Source organism: Rhinolophus sinicus, chromosome 6 (genome assembly GCF_057876585.1).
Source record: "Rhinolophus sinicus isolate RSI-liver-muscle chromosome 6, RSI-T2T, whole genome shotgun sequence".
Taxonomy (NCBI): domain Eukaryota; kingdom Metazoa; phylum Chordata; class Mammalia; order Chiroptera; family Rhinolophidae; genus Rhinolophus; species Rhinolophus sinicus.
The window spans coordinates 54,079,558-54,102,556 of NC_142506.1; the positions used below are offsets into that span (position 1 = coordinate 54,079,558).

Consider the following 22,999-nt stretch of genomic DNA (forward strand, 5'->3'; position numbering starts at 1 on the left):
GTTATGTGTTAGTGTTCCCAAGGTAGTGAATTAAAAATTTAACTTTTTGTCTACTCCCACTTTTATTTAAAATACTGGTTCCATTCAGCACTATCGGAATTAAGAAAACTGTCATAGGAAATATTTTTGACATATATAACTGATAGAGACGGTGAGTATGAGGTAGCTCTTGGGTTTTTTTCCTTTTTTAAATGAAAGAATAGGTAGTAATATATCCATATGTACTCAAGTGAAAATGTGAAAGGCGTTTCTCTTTATGCCAATTAATGAAAGAAAGGAAATACAGCCCAGAATTAAATGTTTAAACATTTTTCAAAGTATTGTCTTTGTATAAACAGTTTTCTTAGAATATTTCACAGGTTCAACAATTAATGAATGAATACTTCACATCAAGACATATTAAAAGTATCTTAATGAGATTATAGTAGTCTCCCTTATCCGAGGTTTCACTTCCCGTGTTTTCAGTCACCCGTGGTCAACTGCAGCCCAACAATATTAAATGGAAAATTCCAGAAATAAGCATTTCACGTTTTAAATTTCATACTGCTCTGGGTAGTGTGACGAAGTCCTGCTCTGTCCCACCCAGGACGTGAATCATTCCTTGCCCAGAATCTCCACGCTGCACACGCTACCCACCGTTAGTCACTTAGGAGCCATCCTGGTGATCAGATCGATTGCCGAGGTACCGCAGGGAAGGGTGTTCTAGTCACCCTTATTTACTTACTAATGGCCCCAAAGGGCAAGAGTAGCGATGCCGGCAATTTGGATCTGCTCAAGAGAAGCCATAAAGTGCTTCCTTTAAATGAAAATGTTCTTAATAAAGAAAAAAAAATCGTACGCTGAGATGGCTAAGATCTATGGTAAGAATGAATCTTCTATCCCTGAAATTGTGAAGAAGGAAAAAGAATCTGTGCTAGTTTTGCTGTCACCCCTCAAACTGCAAAAGTTACAGCCACAGTGAGTGGTAAGTTCATAGGATGGGAAAGGCATTAAATTTTATCATAGGTGTGTGTGTACAGGGAAAAACAGTCTGTATAGGGTTAGCTATTCTCTGCAGTTTCAGGCATCCACTGAGGTCTTGGAACGTACCCACTTCAGGTAAGGAGGGACTACTGTATTTCAATAAAAAAACCAATTAGGTTAAAAAATTCATTCTAGAAACTAAGCTTGAGTATTACTTTAAAAATATTTCCCATGACATCAAATTAAAACATACATTTAAATTATTTTATAATTATTGAATGCAAAGTTAGGTTTACTCTTTGTAATTTTTTCTTTTGAAATAATCAAAAGCCTTTATAATAGTGTAGGCTTTCTAGATGATAAAAACCTAGTGAGCTAGTTAGTACAAGTAAACCTCTCTATTTTATAAACACAACTAAAGTGAAATTAAAAATATTCTATGAGCTAAATTCCTATGTCATCTTGTTCAGGTTCTAGGTCTGGAACCTAACACATGTGTTCTGAGATTCAAAATTCTCCTGTAGGAATCAAAACACAAAGGGAATACCTCAGAGACTTATTTTATATATGTGTTTAGATTTCACAATTTTTGCCCTCAAATTTTCTGAGCTAGAAGTCTTTTATTGTAGCACTAGATAAATTATTTGAGACACAAGGGAAAATTACTAACATACCATTACCTTTTAATGGTAAAGGTGAATAGCCATAAGAAAACTTACAACCCATTCAGGAGAGTAATTCTACACCATCACAGAAGAAGCCACCCACTTCCCACCTCCTCCCCTAATTACTGGTATTTTTTTACAAAGAATTTGGTCTCTGTGTAAGTAGCTTTAGCTGGCTTCTACCCTACTTCAAAGAATGCTTTCAATTTCAAAAAATATATAAATTTAAAAACACATTTAAACAAAAAGGAACTCAGTTTCTCAACAGAAATACAAAGTTTCCTCAAAGACCATCTGCCTCTCCGTTCATAACTTCTCTATTTAAAGAGTAAGTAGAATGTTCAGGACACAGAACTTTTGACATAGAGTTTGTTAATTCGAGGGATTGAAAGTACATTTCCCAAAGGAGCTTACTGCATGTAGTTTTATTAAGCGCTATGGATAGAAGAAAAGGCAGCAGGAAGAGTGGACAGGCATGAAAACCCAAAGCAGAGGTTTTCATACAAAATAATTGCTCCCCCACCCCACTCCAAGAACTAATAATTCTCTAACATTAAAAGCACAGTAAGTATTTTAGTCAGGGTATATTACCTCCCATGGAATATGACATTTTGTTAAATACAGAATTATTTTTTCCGAATCTTCCCATAAACCTTAAAAGATTCAAAATTTTACCTCCTGGTCTCTCCTATCTGCGTGGCAAACTTTCATCCATCTTTCATGACTCAAATCAGGCCTCTCCAAATATCTCCCTCCCTCCTCTGCTCACACATTTATAATCCTTTCCTAGCCCTGAAGACAAAGGGGGTGCAGTCTCCAAACCCCAAGGAAAATGGGAGGGAGGTCAGCTCAGGAGCGAAGAAGCAGCATTCTCCAATGACAAAATTACAAGACCCAGGATTTGCAAAAGTGTTTCTAGAAGGTTTACAACAGTAAGGATGGTTATGGCATCTGTTTAAATTTCTATTAAAAAAACAAACAAACAAACAATTACTACAATATATTTCCCCTTTATCAGGAAGTAGCTGGAGAGCCTCCATGACATACCAGTGACTAGGTTTAAAAGTGGTGGACCAAATGCAAACGCTCCTGTCACCGAGACACTTCTGCCCCCTGCCAGCCTCCCAGCAGTGTGATATTATAGTTTTCCAAAGCTGCTCAGTCATATGCTCTTTCTTTGCAAACCTAATGGACCACTGGTTGAAGGCAGCAAGCAAGGATGTTGGAAAATAAGTTATAGAGGAGCATAAAAGAATGATAATTCTATAAATCTGACTCAAGATGCTCCATCCACATAATGACTTTCATCTGGTTGAAACTCTTACATAGCACCACAAAACGTCTCTAGTATTTAGAAAATGTTAGAAAGAGATCATCTAATGAGCGTGTAATCTTATTTTTAGCAGATGGCATGAAAACTATTAAAGTCTCCATTGTGTTATTTGAAACATACTTGCACCTAGCCACCTAAAATCTCTGCTTAGAAACAGAACGTGAAAATTATAAAATCTAACTCTTAGAGAGTAAGTTATAAGAATGGTCAATATCAGATCGTGAAGGTGTAATGCCCAAACCAAAGGTCTAAGGCCCAAACCAAAAGTATTCATTTCAAAACTTGGGTTGCTAAATAATGCCTTTTAACACAAAACTAATTTAAAGCAAATTAAACCATGTACATTGTTTGTTGAATAGGAAAATTAAAATGTCTCCTTTCTATTATATGAATATTATTAAAGATTTTGCAATATACTTTAAAATACAAGCCAAGTAAAAAATGAGATAATCTTACTTAAGAAAATTTTATCACATCCCGTATCACAACATCCTTGGAAATGTGTACATCCCAGGACTGTCTGTTTCCAGAACTGCAACAGTCTCCATCACATTTCAAGCTGTGGTCACAAATAGTACACACTAAACATGCAAAATACTCAACAATTTGCCAAGGCTAAAATCAACATCAAAACTGATATCATAAGCGAGGGGATAGCGATCATAAAATCGGGTGTATTTTATATATTTCCAAGGTCAAACAACCAAATGTTAGTAAATGAGGATTCACAGGATGAAACCCTTTTAGAGAACATGTTTGCTTTCTAAAACCCACCCACATTTTCATTTTTCTAAGGGCTTTACTCACAGCTGAGCTTATTATATCTTAAACAATTGTCCTTGATAATAGAAAGCAAAACAGGAACGATAGTCACAAACCTGTCCATTGTTCTTTCCCTGAGGATATTACTGGGCATTTCACCTCCTTATAAGTCATCTGATGAAAAAAGCACTTACTATAGATGTCTGTCAAATACGTATAAAAGTGTAGAGCTCTGTAACATGATTTCCATTGTTTATTTTGCCTCCCCCATCCTCAGGCTCAGAACGGCTATGATACTCTTAAATAATTTATTACAGGATATTGTTGGAGATTTCCATAGCTCTGCTGTAAGAGTCCTTTCTGTTAAAAATTTCATTTAGTCGCGCTCCTATCCAAGAAGTTATTATCACAATGAACTTAACTTTCTCCCATAGATCATACTTAAAGCTTCTTTTGCTCAGCTTGAATCTCCAAAAACGTTCTCTTACAGGATAATCTACTTTCATTATTCTCTTGCTGCATAATTGGAGCAAATATCCACCCCGGTCATCTTCGCTGTATTTTCTCTTAGTTCCGTACTAAATTCCTACAAAAAGTACGCTAGGCAGTGTGCATGGCCTGGCTGAGGCCGGGTAGGATATAGCAGAATGTGGTTCCAATCATCTGTGTTTTTCCATCAAGTTAATGGAGAAAAGAAAACTACAGGAAAACGTTCCAGGTGAAAGATAAAAATGAACACTAACCAACTGCTTAATGGAATCCCCAAATGAAAGAGAAATTCAAGTGTGAGCTGAGGTTACTCTCGCTGTGTAAAAATGAAGGTGAATATAGTCTTTCCAGGAGGAGTCTTGGCAGGCAAGGGTTTGTCATACTGATCACACTTGACATCTCAGGGAGTGAAACCCCAGAAGCCCATATTTCACATTATCGCATGTGAAGTGTGCCTGACTCACACGCAAGCTGCACGGGCCTGCGCGGGGGTGTTTCTGGGCCAGACCCGGGCTATGTCTGGCAGGCGCTGGTGGTAGACGAGGGAGTCATCCGTGGGAGATCCTTCTGTGGTTGGCCATGCCTACCCAACCCCTGGATACTGCCCGATGACCCCGTGGGCAGGAGTCAGGGAAGAAAGAACACCAGTCAGACCAGAGACAGTCCCAACGCTGACTATACAGTCCAGACGCCAAAAAGCTGGGCTCCGAGCTCCTGTGATCTCTCAAGGTGTGCTCCTTTACTTGCAGAAACACAGAAGGAAGTAACAGAGAAGACAAACATGGCTGCATTCTCACGCCCAGCCCACCTTTCTCTGGAGCTGGCTCACAAGTGGCCCTTCCCAGCTTCCTCCCGCCACCCTCACAGGGAGCCAGGTACTCAAACCAGGCTGGTGGGATGTCAGTGAAAGGACGCAATTAGATCATTTGTCCTTTCTTCTGCTACCATTTTCCATGAGTCCCTATAATAGATCCAGAAATGGTTACTGTTCCCAGCCTCTCTCCTGACCAGACTCCAGAGCTGGCGACAATCCACACAAGAACAGGGACCCTGCACTACGGTGACCCACAGAGATTCCTAAGGGCGGTCCCCTCACCCGGCTCAGAGCTCACCAGATGTGCAGAGAGGAGGAAACGTGGGAAAGCAAGATTAAACATATCTTTTCTTTTCTAATGTGTGTTGCTGAAAGTAAAGTCTGACCAACTCTTCTTGGCCAGCTAGTGGGACCCCTGAGTAAGAAGGCAATGGAGGACCAGGGGTTTAAAAAGACAGACACGCCCTAGGAGAGCGGCTGCCTGCTGAGTTTGGCTCTGGTCCTGACCTCATCTTCCAGTCTCTTCCGTCTCAGGCTGCCCTCTGAATTCCCACTGTTCACACCTTCATGTCTCTGCAGCGTGGGCAGGCCCGTCTCTCAGCCTGGAATACCCCCCTCCCTTTTCCAACTACCGAACGCCCACCTTTTTGAGGTCCAGCTCAGAAGCCTTGTACTGTGCCAGGCCTTCAACCTGCCCAGTCCGGGGAGGGAGACCCTTCGGTGTGTGCTCCTAAGTGGAGTTCCTGTCCACACAGCCACTGCCACGTCTGGCACAGGATATTTATTACAAGTGTGTTGTTACATTTCAGTTCCGAGGGCAGAGAAATTCCATTTTATTCTTTATTTCCCCTCCTGACTCAGGCTAGTCTGACACACTGCTCAAAAAATAATTCCTGAATGAATGAATATGGACTGAGTACATGTAATATCAGTGCCTTTGTTAGCCTTTGTGACTTCTGTACAGAATTGTTAATAAACCACGGCAGTGGTCATTATGCAGCCTCCCAAGCCCCCCCAAAAAACCTTAATGTCCTTTTCTATTTCCCTTCTTTCTCTCTCTCCCCCCACTACTCCCTCCTACAACAAAGACTCACAGACCAGGTTTTGGAGCTGGAAGAAGGTATAAGAACCCTGTCCTCACTGACCCTGAGACCAGCAAGGGAAGCAGCCATATTAGCCAGTAAACCACATGCAGATGTACTAGTGGCCGGCAGAGGGGTCATTAGCTCAGCTGGGGCAGGTCAGGGAAGGACCCCTTCAGAGGGGATGCCAAAGGAGTCGCAAGTTTAACTCAAACTTCTTATTTCGTATGTGACATAGTGGGAAAATGTCAACTTAATTACAAATATTAAAAACTTTTTTTCCTTAGGTTGAAGAAAACTGGCATAAACTTAATACCTACACAGGCTACTCTAACTTTCAAAAGTTGAAGGTGGTGACATCTAATAGTAGCAGACATTATAAAACTAAACACTGAGAAGAAAAAGGAACAGGGACACGGGGATTTTCCACAGCACGTGGAACAAAATACCCACCACATTTCTTCCTTGGTTTAAAAATGCCTTAGAAACCCCACAAATGTGTCCTGTTCTCACTCCATGTTGTTGGAAGTGGAGAAGAGAAAAAACACATAGTGAAGTTCAAGACAGAAGTGACTACAATCCCACAATTTAATTTGTTTCTCTGAAGAACCAGAAAGGCGAGCTACAAGAAGGGCCATGTGCACGCGATGGGGAACTGGAAGAGGACAGCTGCCTGTGTGGGGATGACCTCAAGACTCTGTAAGGCCCTGTCCCCCAAGCTTGCCTCCACCACTTGCTGAGGCCACCTGAACAAATCCCACCACGAAACCCACTGTTTTCCCACAAAGCAAATCCCTCGCTACAACCCACATGTATTGCCTGGCATTTCTACGGTGCTATGTTGGGAAACATTCTCATTCATTTTTCTCTTCTAGATCTCCAGCCCCCTCCCAAGGGAGCTATTAGGACCGTATCTTCATTTTAAGTTGGAAGGAAGGCTAAGAGAAATCGATACATGATTCCAAGGCCACATGTTCACTTACTCTCCCACATCAACAACATTTAGTTTGTTAGAGTAGCCTTCTGAGCAGAGAACTTGGTCCTGAATGAATGACACACAGGACACACTGGGGGAGGGGGTTAAGTGAATGGAAAGGTCTCGAACACACTGGTGTACTCCGTGGCCTGTAGAAATGGAGATTTGCTCATTCATTTATAAGGGCCCATTATATACCAGGCACCAGGAAGGAAGGAGAAAACACTGCCTCTTTCACCATTTTTCCTAGTGATCTACCTGAAATAAGAACACAAAAAAATGTCACGTTTCTCCCTAATTCTGACAAATTTTAGCCTTCCTCAGCCAAAGATTATTTTCCCATCGGCCATATTTCTTTGTAAGTCACTCTGTCAAAATACAAGCTGCAGTAATGCAGGGCAGCATTCTCATCTGTCAGATCAGTTTAGGGACACATGAGGCCGCTGCTCTTCCACGGCCTGGGAGGCCGCTGGCCTCCCCATCCTCTCTCATCATCCACGAGAAAGGCTGCTGGGGATTCCTGGAGACCAGCTGGGAGATGGGAAGTACAATAGATGGGCTTTGAATTTTCCACTCTCTCATTGTCTATCTGCAGCCAGCCACCATTACCAAATCGGTGCCACAAAGAGAGGGATATTCTCTCCCCAGTGCAGGCTGGAAAGATCAATCAGCTGCAAAAGAGCAAGTGGCTAAAGGAAGAAAGAGAAAATGAAGCCTTGACACGTGTCCTGTGAATGTCACAGTATTTGTAGGCACTCATACATGGAACAATCAGAGATGGAATTAAAAAGAACTCTCCCCTAGCACCCCGACCCTCCCCACATCTCCACATAAAATAAACGTGAGTGTTTTCTCTTGTTTCATGAATACCTTCTGTGTTCCCACCTAATTGCATTTAAAAATATCAGGGAATTCATACTTTTATGTGAGGTGAATTGTACTAGCTGGTATATACTTGTGTATGTTCCTGAATTTCTATACCATTAGCCAATTCATTTTGATTAGGCCGAGTCCAGAAATAGAGGACCAGCATTTATCAGAAAGCTATAAAGCAGGAATTGTAAGGATTAAATAATACATGTAGACCTTGGAATGGATCCTGGCACATGGGAAGCTTAGGAAATAGCAGTAAAATCATTATTATCACTGTAGTCCACCAAGTATAAGACACTCAGTAAATAATAAGACGTACTCTCATGTTACGTACCACTAAGAAAAACCACTAACAAACTATACCAGGCTATCAGTTGTAAAACAGATTCCAATTTCAGAGACGTAAAACTGGGGGAAAAGCATGCACGTTGAAAATGAATGAAATACAACATCACTATGGATACCTCCAGGTTCCTGGAAGAACAGAAAGTCACGATGTCCATAACTGGTATCGGAGTCCAGGACGTTTGTGTCACCATAGCAACATGATGCCCTGACTTTCTGACCACGCCTCTGTCTCGGAGAATCTCGTGCACTAAACAGAGTGGGTGGTTGTCCTCCACGCTTAGCATTCACCACCACACTCATTTTCCCCACGCTCTGAATCAATCATCATAAGAACAGACTATCATAAGTCACTCAAAACCCCAAAGACAATCCAGATTGAATGAGAAATACACTGCTTGTGCCAAGTCGATAGTCTTGCCAACTCTGGCTATTCCTGGAGGTGACTTACTACACATATATGTTCCCAACATCTTCTTTCAATACTAAGTTAAGCAGTGCAATTTCCATTGGAACTGAATTTAAATCAGTTATTTGAAAATCTAAGTTCACATTCCCTCCCCGCCCCGCAGGCCCCCCCACCTACCACAAGGCTCACTCTAAATAGCCAAGTGAAAGCACTTATGCGAATAGTTTGGGTAGAGAAGCTGCAAATGGATTTCAAAGTCATTCATCATTAGCTTGACAAATCGTACAGACAGGTACTGAATGCTCTGGAATCTTAGTTGGATATTTTTCATTGAGAGCACTGCCCTTCAAGACTACTTAACATGCAGGAACTAAAGAAAGATATTAAAAACATATACAGAAACTAGACAGGAACTGAAGAAATGCAGAGGGTCACATGGTTTCTACATCACAATTCTAACCTGCAATGACAAGGACGGGGTGACCTTCCAGAACATCAGCCAGGGTCCTTGGTGGCCAGGAGCTCATTATATTCCTCGGTTATACTAATATCTTACAGTGAGTTATCCACTCAACGGTCAATTTATCATGATGCACATATATTCTTCAGATACCTTTTTAAAAACATTTTTCATGACTAAAGACAAACCCAAACTATTAAAGGTCAGATTATGTTGCCTGTGGTTTGGCTATTAAAACTCCTTACTTCCTTTGCACTGTCTCTAATGATCCCTCTTAGTGCCTTCGTGAAGAAGAAACATCTGAACACCCTAGTTTGTGCGATTAAACAGCCACCCTACTGCTCAGTATCACAAATAAAAGAGTCAGGAAGGTTCTCCTCCTCTTGGTTTACACACAGATTTAATTAGTTACTTTTACTAAAAAAATAAAATGATTCTCTTTCCCTCCAGCCTTACTTTGCTCATACTCTCATTTCCCCCAACATCTAAATGCAAAACAGAACATACTTGCTAAAGGAATCAGAGTTTGATAATTACAGCAAGTATAATTGAATTTGCATATGTGAGGTTTCCAGCTTTGAATTGAGAGGCAAGGAAAAGTACCATAGTCCAAATAAGAATTAATCCGTTACTTAAAAAAAAATAAAATTGTAAGTTATCAATGGCAGCAAAAGAAATGTTGGCTTCAAGAAAAGAACCCCTAAGTAAAGATTATTATTGTAAAGCCTACCTGAACGGGAAAAATAAACCAAAACATTGTCAATAAAAGAGATGTCTGAAAAAAACCAAAATGCAAGGATCACTTTGGGAAATGGAGCAAAAATGAAACAGAAGAAAATAAGGCATAAAAAGAAGAGGATTAAGGGAAAACAACAAAACGTTACAAAGACCCACAGGAAACAGAAGTATGAGAATTACTGACTGTCTGTATGTATCTTAATTTCTCTGAAGAAAGATAAGAGATTGACAAGAATGAAAAAAAGATACGATGTCTATGTGGCTGCCTGATGACAGTCCAATAAATCAGAAAGATGATCTTCAGAAGCAAATGAACGAAGAAGCAGCTGATGGGTAAATGGGGAGCACTGGGTACCATTCTTCTAATCAAACTAACTTGAGAAAGTTGTGACACCCGCTCCCCAGAGGCTCCTGTTAAGGATCAATGAAAGGTACCCCCTTGCACCCACTGAATGCGGACATGCACTAACATGTTTATAATATAGTGTAGATATGCCAGGTTTTCGCTAAGCTAAAGGCAGATAAAGCACTGGCCATGCACTGCAGCAGAGAGCTGTAAAAATGCTTTCCAAAATGACGAGCCTGAACTTCCCAAATGTCCTCAACCACAGACAGTGTTGTGTCCGCAAAAAAGCCTCTGAACATATCCATCTACCTTTACTTATGCAAGGATCGGTGCGTACCTACATTGTGTATCAAAGTGAAGACTAGAGGTCTTCAGTTTTAGGCAGGCACTAGATTCCGAACAGAAAGGTAGTTATCAGATAGAGGAGGTAGCAATTAGAGGCCAAGCAGGAGGCTGTACGTCCCAAAACAAAGGAGCTTGGTAGGCATGTAATCATGAAATCCCCAAACACCCCAGAAAGTGATTTAAAAACAAAGCCCTTTGGGTAAAGTGTTATTTCATCAAGGAAGAATTCAAGATAGCTAGACATCTTCAGTCATGATATAAACTATTATCAATGTATCAGGAAAAAGAAACAAAGCAAGATGAGATTCTCTTTTTTCTCTTCTTCCATACTTAAATTTACCACCTTCAAAAACATGTCTGCACATTGATATACTGAACGTCAACTAGATAAAAATTTTAATTAACTAAAAATATTTTCTAGGATGTAACTCGGAAGAGAGAATGTGGGGAAAGCAAATCTCAAAACAAAACAAAAAACTAGCTTACAAGTAGGGTTCAATTTAAAAAAATGAACAGCAGCAATAAAGGAAAAAAAAAAAAAAAGCACAAAACACTGCTCATACTTTCCAAAGTGTGTTCTGTGATTAGTCTTTGCCTACTCTTCAAACACAGAACGACTTATCATAAATGAAGCCTGGAAGTTCAACACCAAGTAAGATTGGTGTTGGTTCACTAAGTAAGATTTAGTAGGTTCATAAATTGTACCTACTAAAGCACAATGGATTTTCAACAATGTTTTTTTGTTGAAATGAAAAAGGGATTGTCTGTTTAACTTTTTTTTTGAGCACAATAATCTTCTTTACCCTGAATAAATGAAAATAAAATGGCTAATGGATGTAATACTTGTAAATGAAAAGAAACTAACATGGATACACCATACTCACTGATGTAATCAAACCCCTGTAAGTGGTCAGTGTGCTGATGGATCAAATCTGTAATTAGAAAAAGTATATTTCTCCTTAGTCTTTACATCATATGCCCTGATATAAATATTTGTAGTGGCCAAACACTGCTCATCTTTCCCAGACAAACGTTTTAAAGATGCCAGCTAAAATGCATTTGGTAACTCCTTTACAGAGTTTGGCTTATTAGGTGGCAATTATAGATCAAAAGGTGTATATCAAGGTGAGACAGATACAGGAGTCTGTGTAGAACCAAGGCAAAAAGGTAAATTAAAGAAAGTGGTAGATGTGCTCGCTTCGGCAGCACATATACTAAAATTGGAACGATACAGAGGAGATTAGCATTACCTCTGCGCAAGGAGGACATGGAAATTCATGAAGTGGTCCATATTTTTCAAAAACTCATAGACACAGACAATAGTTTAGTGGTTACCAGAGGGTAAGGGGGGTGATAGATGAGGGTAAAAGGGATCAAATATATGGTGATGGAAAGAGAACTGACTCTGGGTGGTGAACACACAATGTGATATACAGATGATGTGTTACAGAACTGTACACCTGAAATCTAGGTAACTCTACTAACAATTATTACTCCAATAAACTTTAATTTAAAAAAAGAAAGAAAGAAAATGAAAAAGAAAGTGGTAGATCATTCCAAATTCAATTTTCAATCAGGTCATATATCTGTGTCGCCTCTCACATTCATCCCTTTCATTTCCACTGGTGTCACGTGTCTTGCTTGTAACTTTCCAAGGTAGGTACTCTGCCCCTCGCCTGCCCCCTGCCCCATCTTTTTCCAATTCATTCTTTATATTGCCACCAGATAAAGAGAAATGTGAGATCTACCCAGTGGTTGCAGAATAAGGACAAAATTCTTTAGCATGACATAAAAAATGTTCCCATAACCTGTCTTCATCCCACCTTCCACTGTACCCAGCATCCCTTGTACATTCCAGTTCCACTGGCCTCTTTGTCATTCATCAGTCACGTCCTATACTCATGGGGCTTTATATCTTTGTTCACAGCACTTCCTCTTAAAACAAATACTTTGGCCACTATCTTTGTGGCTCATAATTTTATTAATCTCTCAAGATCCAGCTAAAATGACACCAGCTTCTAGAAGCTTTCCTATAGCCTATTCATGTCATTTTTATATGCTCTCAGAGCATTTTATTTATATATTAACTATAGCATTTACCACTTTCTATTTTGAATTGAAGCTAATTATGTAAAACTCAATCTCTACCTCTAGACTGTGAGCAACTGAACCCCACTGGGTCACATCTCTTGCTTATATGTTTCTTCTTTTTTAAAAAACAAACAAACCATAAATTCCTTGAGGTCATCATCCACATCTCCCTTCAATGATATTTTAAGTGAAAAATTAAATATAATTTTTTTAAGTTAAAATTAAATATAATTTATAACAGAAATATAACACTTAATATAAATATATTACATATGATAATTTTATAACGTATGTCAAGGTTCCATTTACCTACCACCCACTGAATAAACAGAAATTACCCTTACCTTTCGGTATTGGTAGCACAGTACAATATACTTTGTACTCTCTCCCTTCTCATTCCCTCTTCATCTTTCAGAGGTGATTACTATCTTAATTTTGTTTTTCTTACTCCCTTGTTTTTCTTATCCCATATGCATGTAGCCCTAAACAACATATTGTTTAGTTGTGCATGGTTTCAGTTTCTTATACATGGAATCAAACTGCATTTACTATTTTGCAAATTGTTCGTTTTTTGTTTTTGGCGCAACATTATGTTCTTAAGATTCACATATGTGGATGCATGTAGCTATAGTTCATTCAGTTTCACTCCCTAAGACACCCTCTTGCAAATGAGCTACAGGAGAATGTATGTAACAGAAGAATGTCCATACTAACACTGTAAATGCAAAAACTGCAAATGAGCCAACTGTTCATTATCAGAAGATTACATAAATAAATCATGATATTTCCTCCACTTGCATCTACTAATGTATCTGATACATAGTAGGCTCTCCATAAATATTTTCTGAACAGATAAATGGACTTGAAGAAAAAATATAACTGCTTCATCACTGCCTCCTTCTCTGGGCCCAGCACATACCCAGATGCTCAGTAAACATCTGAGCCGTTCATCAGTAAAAACCAGGGTAGCCCCTAAGGCTAGCAATGGACAGATCCTCAGATAAACTGACAATTCAGCTGATCTGAGTTGAGGCAAGTGAGAGAATAAAATGGAAGCTGTGATGTGGGAGTGCCTACCACAAGCTAGGCAGACAGTGTTATTTCTGATGGTATTCATTCTACGTGCTTACTTCCAAGTCGGTACAAATCCTGTGGTTCACGAGTATCCCTCTCTCTGCACCGTTCTCCCTCTCTCCCCCTTTTCTTCTTTGCTACTCCCCGTCTTCTGGACATGAGTCTGCTCTGGTATGACTGGGAAGGCCACAGATGGTGGTAAGAACTGAATTTTGATTTCCCTTCTCTGCCGACCCATCTCAAGTTTAGTCCACTGATAATTCCATTCTGTTGAGCAATGCTTTGTGTCTCACTTTGTCACCATTTGAACACTGCATACCCCTTTGAAGGCAATGCAGCCACCCTCCTTACTGCCTTTTTCACATATTTGATGCCACCTTTTCAGCAGAACCAACTCCCTAGAAAAATGATCGCCATCCTGGCATACATGCTATTAGTTTACTTCTCATCTTAATGAAACAGGAACTAATGCTCAAGGTTAATGCTGTGGATGAAGACGCAGGGGAAGACGAAGCACACCAAAGCAAATGAGGATGTGTTGATCTGCAGCCCTAGCAATTACTTTCAAAAGAATTGGTATCGAAAATAATGAAAAGGTATTAAATGGAAAGATAAAGGAAAGACTGCCAATTACAACAAGTTCTTTCATGATATTGAGTATTATTCACAGAAGTTCATCTCACTGTGACTCGACCTCATCGTTTTCCCATGGTCATAATTTAAACCACACTATTTAGCACTCCCCCCTCACCCCACCCTCCAAAAAAAAAAGAAGGAAAGAATAAAGGATGCCATCATTCTGACACAACAGACATAACACACACACAAATAAAGCCTACATATCACCCTGTCCTTCATTTGTTTCCGTAATTAAATCTTCCTCCTTTCCTTTTCCCATCGCTTCAACAGACTCACTCCCTCTTCTGCATTTCTCCTGCTGCTCTTGATAAAGATCCTTGGAAGGGATCCAAGAGTGACCAGTCCTCACTCTCCAACTTTTCTCTGGACATATCTTTTCCGATCAAACGTGAGCTACCATTTCACTGCAAATAATTCAACTCTTTCTTTTGCACTCTGGATCTTTCCTAGGGCTGCCATATTTCTCGCATGTGCTTTAGCTAATGCACGCCCTCTGCTCCAGATATATTGCTACTAATCTGAGATGACTCAAAACTCTTCTTCAAATAAAATACAGATGACCTATTGATACTGTCTCCTCCACATACATCAATCAAATCCACAAGCTCCCCCGACCTTGGGGAAAGGCCTATGTCTTTCTCTTCCAGAGGTCCTCATCTTCTAACTCTCTTAGTTAGCCAGCTAAGAGCAGGATATCTGGAAAAGTCATAGGGAAGTAATGACTCAAGCCTTAGGAAGTAGTGGGGAAAGTCTTTACTTGGGACGTAATTTCACTCCAAAAGGTAGACTTGTGGGGTTAGGTAAAAATAACAGGATCCTTGCGAGAAAAGAAGGGAAGCCAACATCTTTTAATAGCCACAGTGAGCCAGGAACTATATGAGGTGCTTTCACACATTCTTTTATCTCCACAAAGTTGGGAGAAGTTACTATCATCCTGATTTTACAGATGAGGACATAGGACTCAGACAGACCTAAGAGTGGTGTTAGAACTTGAATCCAGATTTTTCTGATCCTCGGGCTCCAAAGCAGGACAAACAAAATTTGAAGGCATCTGTAAAGGGCTGAAGGCCCTAAAATACAACTGTGACGACACAACCACACATGATGCAGACTGCTCATCAAGTAAGGCCCTTCACAACCTGGCTCCTGCCTTCTTTCCTCCCCCTCTCCTGTCGTGCTATAATCTCCCTCACCTCAGCCATACATCGTACTGTTCTCTCAAGTGCCATGTTGACGAATGACTCTGTGCCTTTCCATAGGCTCTTGCCTTTGTCTGAAAAGCCCTCTCCCTTTGCTTCATCATCTCCTATGCCAACATTCAGCTCCTCCAGGAAGTCTGTCCTCACCTTACAGTCTAATGTAGATTCTCCTCCATAGCAAAGTACACACCCTCCACAGTACTTGTCCTCTGGACCATAATCACTCACTTGCTTCTCGGTTTCCCCTAGTAAGCTATAAAGTGACTCCCAGTGGGCAGGAAGCACATTTTATTTCACTTTGTGTCTCTATCATATAGTACAGTGACTAATACACCAAGGCTGAACACTGGGACAAATGGACAGAAATCACAGGGTAGCATATCTGGGATCCTGATACAGAAAGTCTTTAGAAACTGGTCTCTCTCATGAACCAGTATGTCAGAAGGAGCCAGGTAATAACCTACCTGGAGTGGCAAAGAGCTCCTGACACTGAGTGAGGAGTGATGCTAGATGAGCTAAAACATCCATGCTACCTCTGATATTCTATGCTTCCAGGCTGCTCCTGCCCCAAGTTTTCTGATGAAGATGAGCCAGCATCTCAGAAACTAGTGTGACATGGTAGGCAGAACACCGAAATAGGAATCAGAAAACCTGGGTTCTAGTCCTAACTCCATTGTGTGACTTTAGGGAGATAAGTCATTTCATCTCAGTTTCCCCAATTATAAAATGAAAGGTCAAAGAGGTAGAGGTGACCAACTAGATGGCCGTTAAAAATGCCTTGCTGCTCTACATCTAAGAAAGGTTTCCTGTTTGATTTCCCATCTTTTACTACGCTCTTATACGAAACACCAACGTCTAAAGTCTTCTGCCTGTCCATCTTGTACCAAGATGTACCACTTTCTTCTCTGTCTGATGGCTCCTTTCTTGGAACAATAAAGTATACTATGCGCAGGAAAAAAAATGAGTAAAATCTATACATTTATTTGAGTGTACTGGAAATAACTTTTGGAAAAAATTTAAAACAAATGAATGCAGGTGAAAATCTGAGTCCAAAGGGAAATCGGTACTGACTTAGAAAACTGAATGAGCTGCACAGCACTCATGGATTTAACACTTGTATATTTGATGATGCTTGATGCCAAAGGTGGAAGATGTGCAATCATCTGTAATTTTATTGAAAAAGATATTTGAATCCTCCCTGTTGCAAGGTTCGTGTCCACAGGAAAAGGTCCATTAACTAATGACCGCGATTCATAGGCTTTGTTATTCTTGGCTCTTGGCAATGAAAGCAGAAACTTGGGTAAAGTGGCAAGCTTTTTTTTTTTTTCTGCCTGAAAATGAACCTGACATGAAAACCAACTGATAGTGCTGGTGATAGAAGTGAATGAATCAGTCTAAAGAAAAGCCAGAAATTAGCTTGATAAATTACTTTAATCCTGAATTTATAGAATCACTACATACCGGGATGACTTAACTTTTTCAACTACACTTTACATTTTTTTTCAGGGAGAGAGAAAGGGAAAACGATATGTGATATGACATTTTTATATTTGGAAATGGGTGACTGTCTTGGGACATACTCCGCACGATGCCAAAGAGCCCATGTGGTATTTAGCCCTTTAAAATGGCAACATTCAAAACATGAAATCTAACCCTCTTTCACCCCCAAATCAACTCAGTTTGTTGAAATTCTATCAGATGTCTTTGAAAATTACTAAGGGAAGGCAGAGTTAGATAAGGTTTAAATGTTTGTAGGTATCTGAAAAGAATTGAAGATAATCAGAAAACGGGGTTCATTGTCTTCTCTTAATTCTCTCTCGGGCACCGTAACAAAGAAGTTTCTTCTGCAGCCCTCTCAGCAGAGCTGCACATGCTCATTCTTCCAATATAAACTGAATCAACCCTGATCTAGGAACACAAATTTCAACCAATTTTCTTAAGTTTTCCACGTTCCCCACATCCACGGGCTATGAGAAGACATCTGAGTTATAACTTCATTTTTTTAATGGAAGTGCGTCTTTCAACAATGCATTTTATCTTGTCAGCATTTAGGATCTAAATTTCCTTCTCACCGTTTCACTTCAAAGTATCTGCTTGCATAAGACACAAAGTAAGACACACAGTTGCAAGCATTCAAGATGGCGAAGGAAGGAAAAGCAGACAAGTCTCTCATTAGCTCTCCAAACTGGACCCTCAACCATAGGAGTCATCCTTCTCTCCTACCTGATATTTCTGGAAGAGTTTATGTCAGTAATGGAAAATTTCAATGCTGTCATATAATTCCCACTTTTTCCACTCCAGCTCTGAACAGTGGTCTGGAAGCGTGGCATGCTGCAGTGGTTTTCACACTGTGCTCTCTGGCACCCTTGGAGCCCAGTAGAGTGAGTAGGTATCCTTAGGAGAGGTCCCTGGTCTCCTAAACCCATTTTCCTATAATTAATATTTATTATGAGAATGTAAGCTCCGTGAAAGCAAGGATTTCTGTTTTGTTCACTGACATAACTCCATGCTGAAAACAGGGCCTAGCAAATGGTAAAGGATTCTAGGAAATTTGTAGAATTTTTGAATGACCAAACGAAAGAAGGGATGCATCTTACGTTTGCTACAGCTGGGCATGGTTCTGGTTGATCTGCAGAGCGGCCCTTTGAGGTAGTTCCAGTGGTTACCCTCCCTGTATAGACAACGCCCCCCCTCCCGGAAGCCTGGTTTCAGTCTCACTCCTAAATACTACATCACACCACACAGCCTCCCACACGGGCCAGCATTCTTTCATCTGCTTCGCATACGAGATTTCCCAACACTTGACTAAAGAAAGGGTTGGCGGTAGAGAAAAACATATGTTTAAAAACAATTGACTTCGTGGTGAGATCCAAAGGCTGCAGGTAACAAATCTTACTCTTGCTTTATTTGTACCACTGCCCTTGGGACTTTAAGCAAGTGGCTTAATTTTTTTGCCGCTTCGGGTTCTCCATCTCATTTTCCCACTTATCTTGCAAGATTCCTATACATGAAATGATTAGAGAATCCTGACGTTGTCAGAGACACAATTTTGCTAACGTTGATTCCAGAACTGCGAAACGAGGGGAAGGGCTAGGTGATCACTACACTTTTTCTAAAGTTCAATGCCTCTATGATTGAAGACCTTGTGTAGGGCTGTCCACATGGTTATTTTATTCCTGAATATCCTTTCTGATTGAACAAGCCATATGGCTTTCAGTTCAGTTGCCAGGCAGCCTGGCCAAGCTCCTATCAACATGTCAAGCAGATGAGGTGGAGGGGAGGAGAAACAGAGCCCTGCACACTGCTGGTGCTGAGCAGTAAAGAGAAAACAAGGACACGGAATCGTGACCTCAACAGCTGCAAAACCAATCATCTCTGTGTTTCTAGAAACATCCATAGAGGAAAACTCACAGTAGCCCTTAATACATGATAATGCCTCTCATGAGCTTACTTCTGGTACAATATTTTAAATATGTGACAAAACCCCAAAAGCTACAGTTTCAGACATTGTTGGAATTGGGATTTTACTTGAACTATGCAAAGTCAAGACGAGTTTACCAGGTAAAATGTGAGGTCCCTCTTTATAAATTCTTATGAAACTAGAAACCACTGGACTGCCATGCAGTTTCTGCTGCTGGCATTATGTTCAGAAAAAGAAAAATGTCCAAAGCCCTGTTTTTAAAACAGGATGAGATGCCCAGTTTCTAGTCCAGCATGTAAGGAGTTTAGAAGATGTAGCTCCGACCTAACAACAAGTAAGAAGCTGAACAAACTGAAAAGCCAACAATTTTTCTTAGAACCATCAGAGAAGTGACATCACAGGGCAGACTGCTGCTCCCCAGTTAGAGAGAGAAATACTGAGAATCACAACTTACAGGAACAGCGAAGAAAACCTGAACTGTAATTTAAGACTTGCTGGAGACTCAGTGTGGGCAAATCTGAGAGTTAAAAACTCCAGGGGACCGGGTCAATCCCCTCTCCCCCTCTGTGAGCTTTACCTCTAAGAGCTCTACCAGACCCTCACAATAAATACTAGAGAAAAATCCTCTCATGCTTTCAGCAAAGGGAGAGCAAAAGGAACCATTTCAAAAAAATGTCAGAGAATTTATTCTTCCTAACAAGGCCTGCTCCTAGGAGAAACTATTTTACCAGAACCTACCCTGCTGGGGTTTTACCACAGCCTAAGTGACCTGGGGGAAGGGAAATACCCAACTCCAGCCCTCTTCAGCCATCTTGTCCCCTCTAAGAGGAGGAAAGTACTGAGAAGCACGGGTGAAGTCCACAGTCCAGGCACATGCTCACCAAAAGACTGAGGCCTAAGCGTAGGAATACTGAACACTTCTCAGTACTCACACCTTACCAGTGTGTTATTAAAGGCCTATTTATGGCAGTTCCTTTTACCTACTACATCATGTCCACTTTTCAACAAAAAAGAACAAGGCATACAAAAAGACAAAAAAGACTGAACAAGCATCAGAATGAGAGTCAGATATAGCAGCAACATTGGAATTACCAGACCAGGAACTTAAAAATACTGATTAATATGGTAAGGGCTTTAATGTAACAAAAGTAGACAACATGCAAGAAGAGACATATAATATAAGCAGAGAGATGAAAATTCTAAGAAAGAATCAAACAGAAATGCTAATGATGGAAAAACAATGTAGCAGAAATGAAGAATGACTTTGATGGACTCATTAATAGACTGAACACAGCTGAGGAAAAAAAGTCTCTGACCTTGAGAATATGATAGTTGATATTTCCAAAATGAAAAAGGAAAGAGAAAAAAGACTGGAAAAAAACAGAATATCCAAAAACTGTTGACAACTATAAAAGATACAGCACATGTGTAACTGGAATATCAAAAGGAAAAAAAAGAAACAGAATCAAAATTTGAAGCAATCATGATTGAGAATTTCCCCCAAATTAATGCCAGACACTAAATCACAGCTCCAGGAAACACAGAGAACATTCAACAGGATAAATGCGAAAGAAAACAAAACCCCACAAAAAAACTACAAAAAAACCTCAAAACTACACCTAGACATATCAGATTTAAACTTCAAAAAATCAAAGATAAATAAAAATCATAAGCAAAGCCGGGGGTGGGGGGTGGGGGGTGGAAGCTTTCTTATCTATAAAGGAGCAAGGATAAGAATTACATCCAACTTCTTCTAAAACCATGTAAGGAGGAAGAGCATAGAGTGAAATATTTAAAGTGTTGTGAGAAAAAATATCACCAATGTGGAATTCTGTACCCTGTGAAACTGTCCTTCAAAAGTGAAGGAAAAATAAAGACTCTCAGACAAAACTTGGGGAAATTTATTGCCTGTTAGATCTGTCTCACAAGAAATGCTAAAAGAAGGTCTTCAGAGAAAAGGAAAATGATATGGGTCAAAAACTTGGATCAACATAAAGAAAGGAAGAGTATCAGAGAAGGAACAAGTGAAAGTAAAAGAAAAACTTTCACTTTTCTTATTTTTATGTGATCAAACAGACAAAAGTTTGTTCAAAATAAAAATAGCAACAATGTATTCAATAATGTATGCTTACATATAAGTGAAATGAAAGACAGCAATTATAAAAGGGACAAGACAAAGAAATTAGGATTATTTTGTTATTATAAGGTACTTGCACTACCCATGAAGTGGTATAGTGTTATTTGAAAATTATTAGTTGCAAATGTATATAGCAAACTCTAGGGCACCCACCAGAAAAAAGTTTTAAAAGAAGTATAATCGATATACTACGAAAAAAGAGAAAATGGAATTATAAAATGCAGCTTTATTTATAACTGCCCAAACCTGGAAACAACCAAGATGTCACTCTGTGAGTGAATGGATAAATAAGCCGTAGTTCATCAGACAATAAAATATTAATCAGCGCTAAAAAGAAATGAGCTATCAAGCCATGAAAAGACATGGAGGAAGTTTAAATGCATATTATTTACAAAGTGAAGAGGCCAATTTGAAAAGGCTACATACTTTACGATTTCAACTGTATGATAAAATTATGGAGACAGCAAAAACATCAGTGATTAGCTAGGGTGAGTGGGGAGGGAAGGATGGGTAGGCAGAGCGCAGAGGATGTTGAGGACAGTGAACCTACTCTGAATGGTGCCATTATGATGGACACGTGTCATTATACATCTGTCCAAACCCACAGAATGTACCCCACCCCGAGTGACCCCTGAGGGTGTGCACTGATTGTAGCAAGTGTATGAGTGTGGCGTGGGACGTCAGTCGTGAGGGAGAGGCTGTGCTTGTGTGGGGACGGGGGATACATGGGAACTCTCTGTACTTTCCATGCAATTTTGCTGTGAACCTAAAAGTGCTCCAAAGAAGAAAGTTTGTTCATTTTAAACAAAAATGATTTTCAGGAGCATATTAACTAACCCTTCATAACCAACCACTTTTCTCCTCTTCTTTCGTCATCACTATGATTATTTTTCTGCATTATTTTGCCATTTTTAGCATCAAAATAATATGCACACATTAAATCAAATGTGAAACAGAGGGGAAAAAAGAGAAACAAATCACCAGAGATCTCCAACTGGGACCAAAATGCTGGGAGTATTTCCTTCCAATCTTTTTTCTAGGCATAGATTTCTTTTTAAATTCTGTTTTAATCAATGAGAGTGTGAACCTGGCTGCTAGAGATTGGGCCCTGGGGGAGACAGACTTTCAGAAAATCTATAGCCTCTTTTTCCTCCTCACCCTCAGCCTCTGCTACACCTGAGGTCTGGGGCCTTGTTCCAGAAACTAACGGTGACTACGAGGGAGCACCCCCCCCCCCCAGCCTCCGGAAGGAGAGGGGAGGACCTTATGTGGTCCCCACACCAACCCATCCTCCTGGCTTCTTTCCTTTCTGAGCCCTTCCAGAGTTCTGCAGGAAATTTGCTTGCTTCTCCACAACCACTGCTATCGGCGCAGAGATCTCACCTAGCTCTGCCCTGGTCACACAGCCATCAGACCCCCAGTGGCTGTCTGTCTTCATGGTTGGACCAATGTGGCAGGTGACTCCTGGTCCCATCAAAAGGAGAATTTGTGTTTCTAGTGCTCATTCTCCTAGTCAGTGTAGGGTGACGGCTGATTTTTTGAGAGAAGAAAGAGGCTGAAAGGTCTCTATCCCACCATAATTCTTATTCAGTATTCTACTACTATATTATTTGCATTATTATAGTTTGTTTTTTGGTTGTTTTTTTTTAATGTATTTCACCACCTGGTTGGAATATATCCATCTCAAATACGACTGTTTCTGAAAGTCTTTTTTTATTTGTTTGTTTGTCTTTAAAATTATGAACAAGTTACCAGATAAATAAACTAGAAAGAAGTTCCATATTCCAAACACCATTTGTACAAGCAGAACTTTCTCCAGCAACTCCTGAGGTAATGCC

General features: G+C 40.1%; 1 protein-coding gene and 1 non-coding gene across 3 annotated transcripts in view; one reads left to right on the forward strand and one right to left on the reverse strand.

Annotated features, from left to right (window-relative positions):
- SMYD3 (SET and MYND domain containing 3) overlaps nucleotides 1–22,999 on the reverse strand; it is a 555,557-nt gene that overhangs the window by 136,312 nt on the left and 396,246 nt on the right. The window lies entirely within an intron of this gene.
- LOC141567998 (U6 spliceosomal RNA) lies at nucleotides 11,791–11,897 on the forward strand. Its single transcript, XR_012491017.2, has one exon. It is a non-coding gene; the product is annotated as a U6 spliceosomal RNA (small nuclear RNA).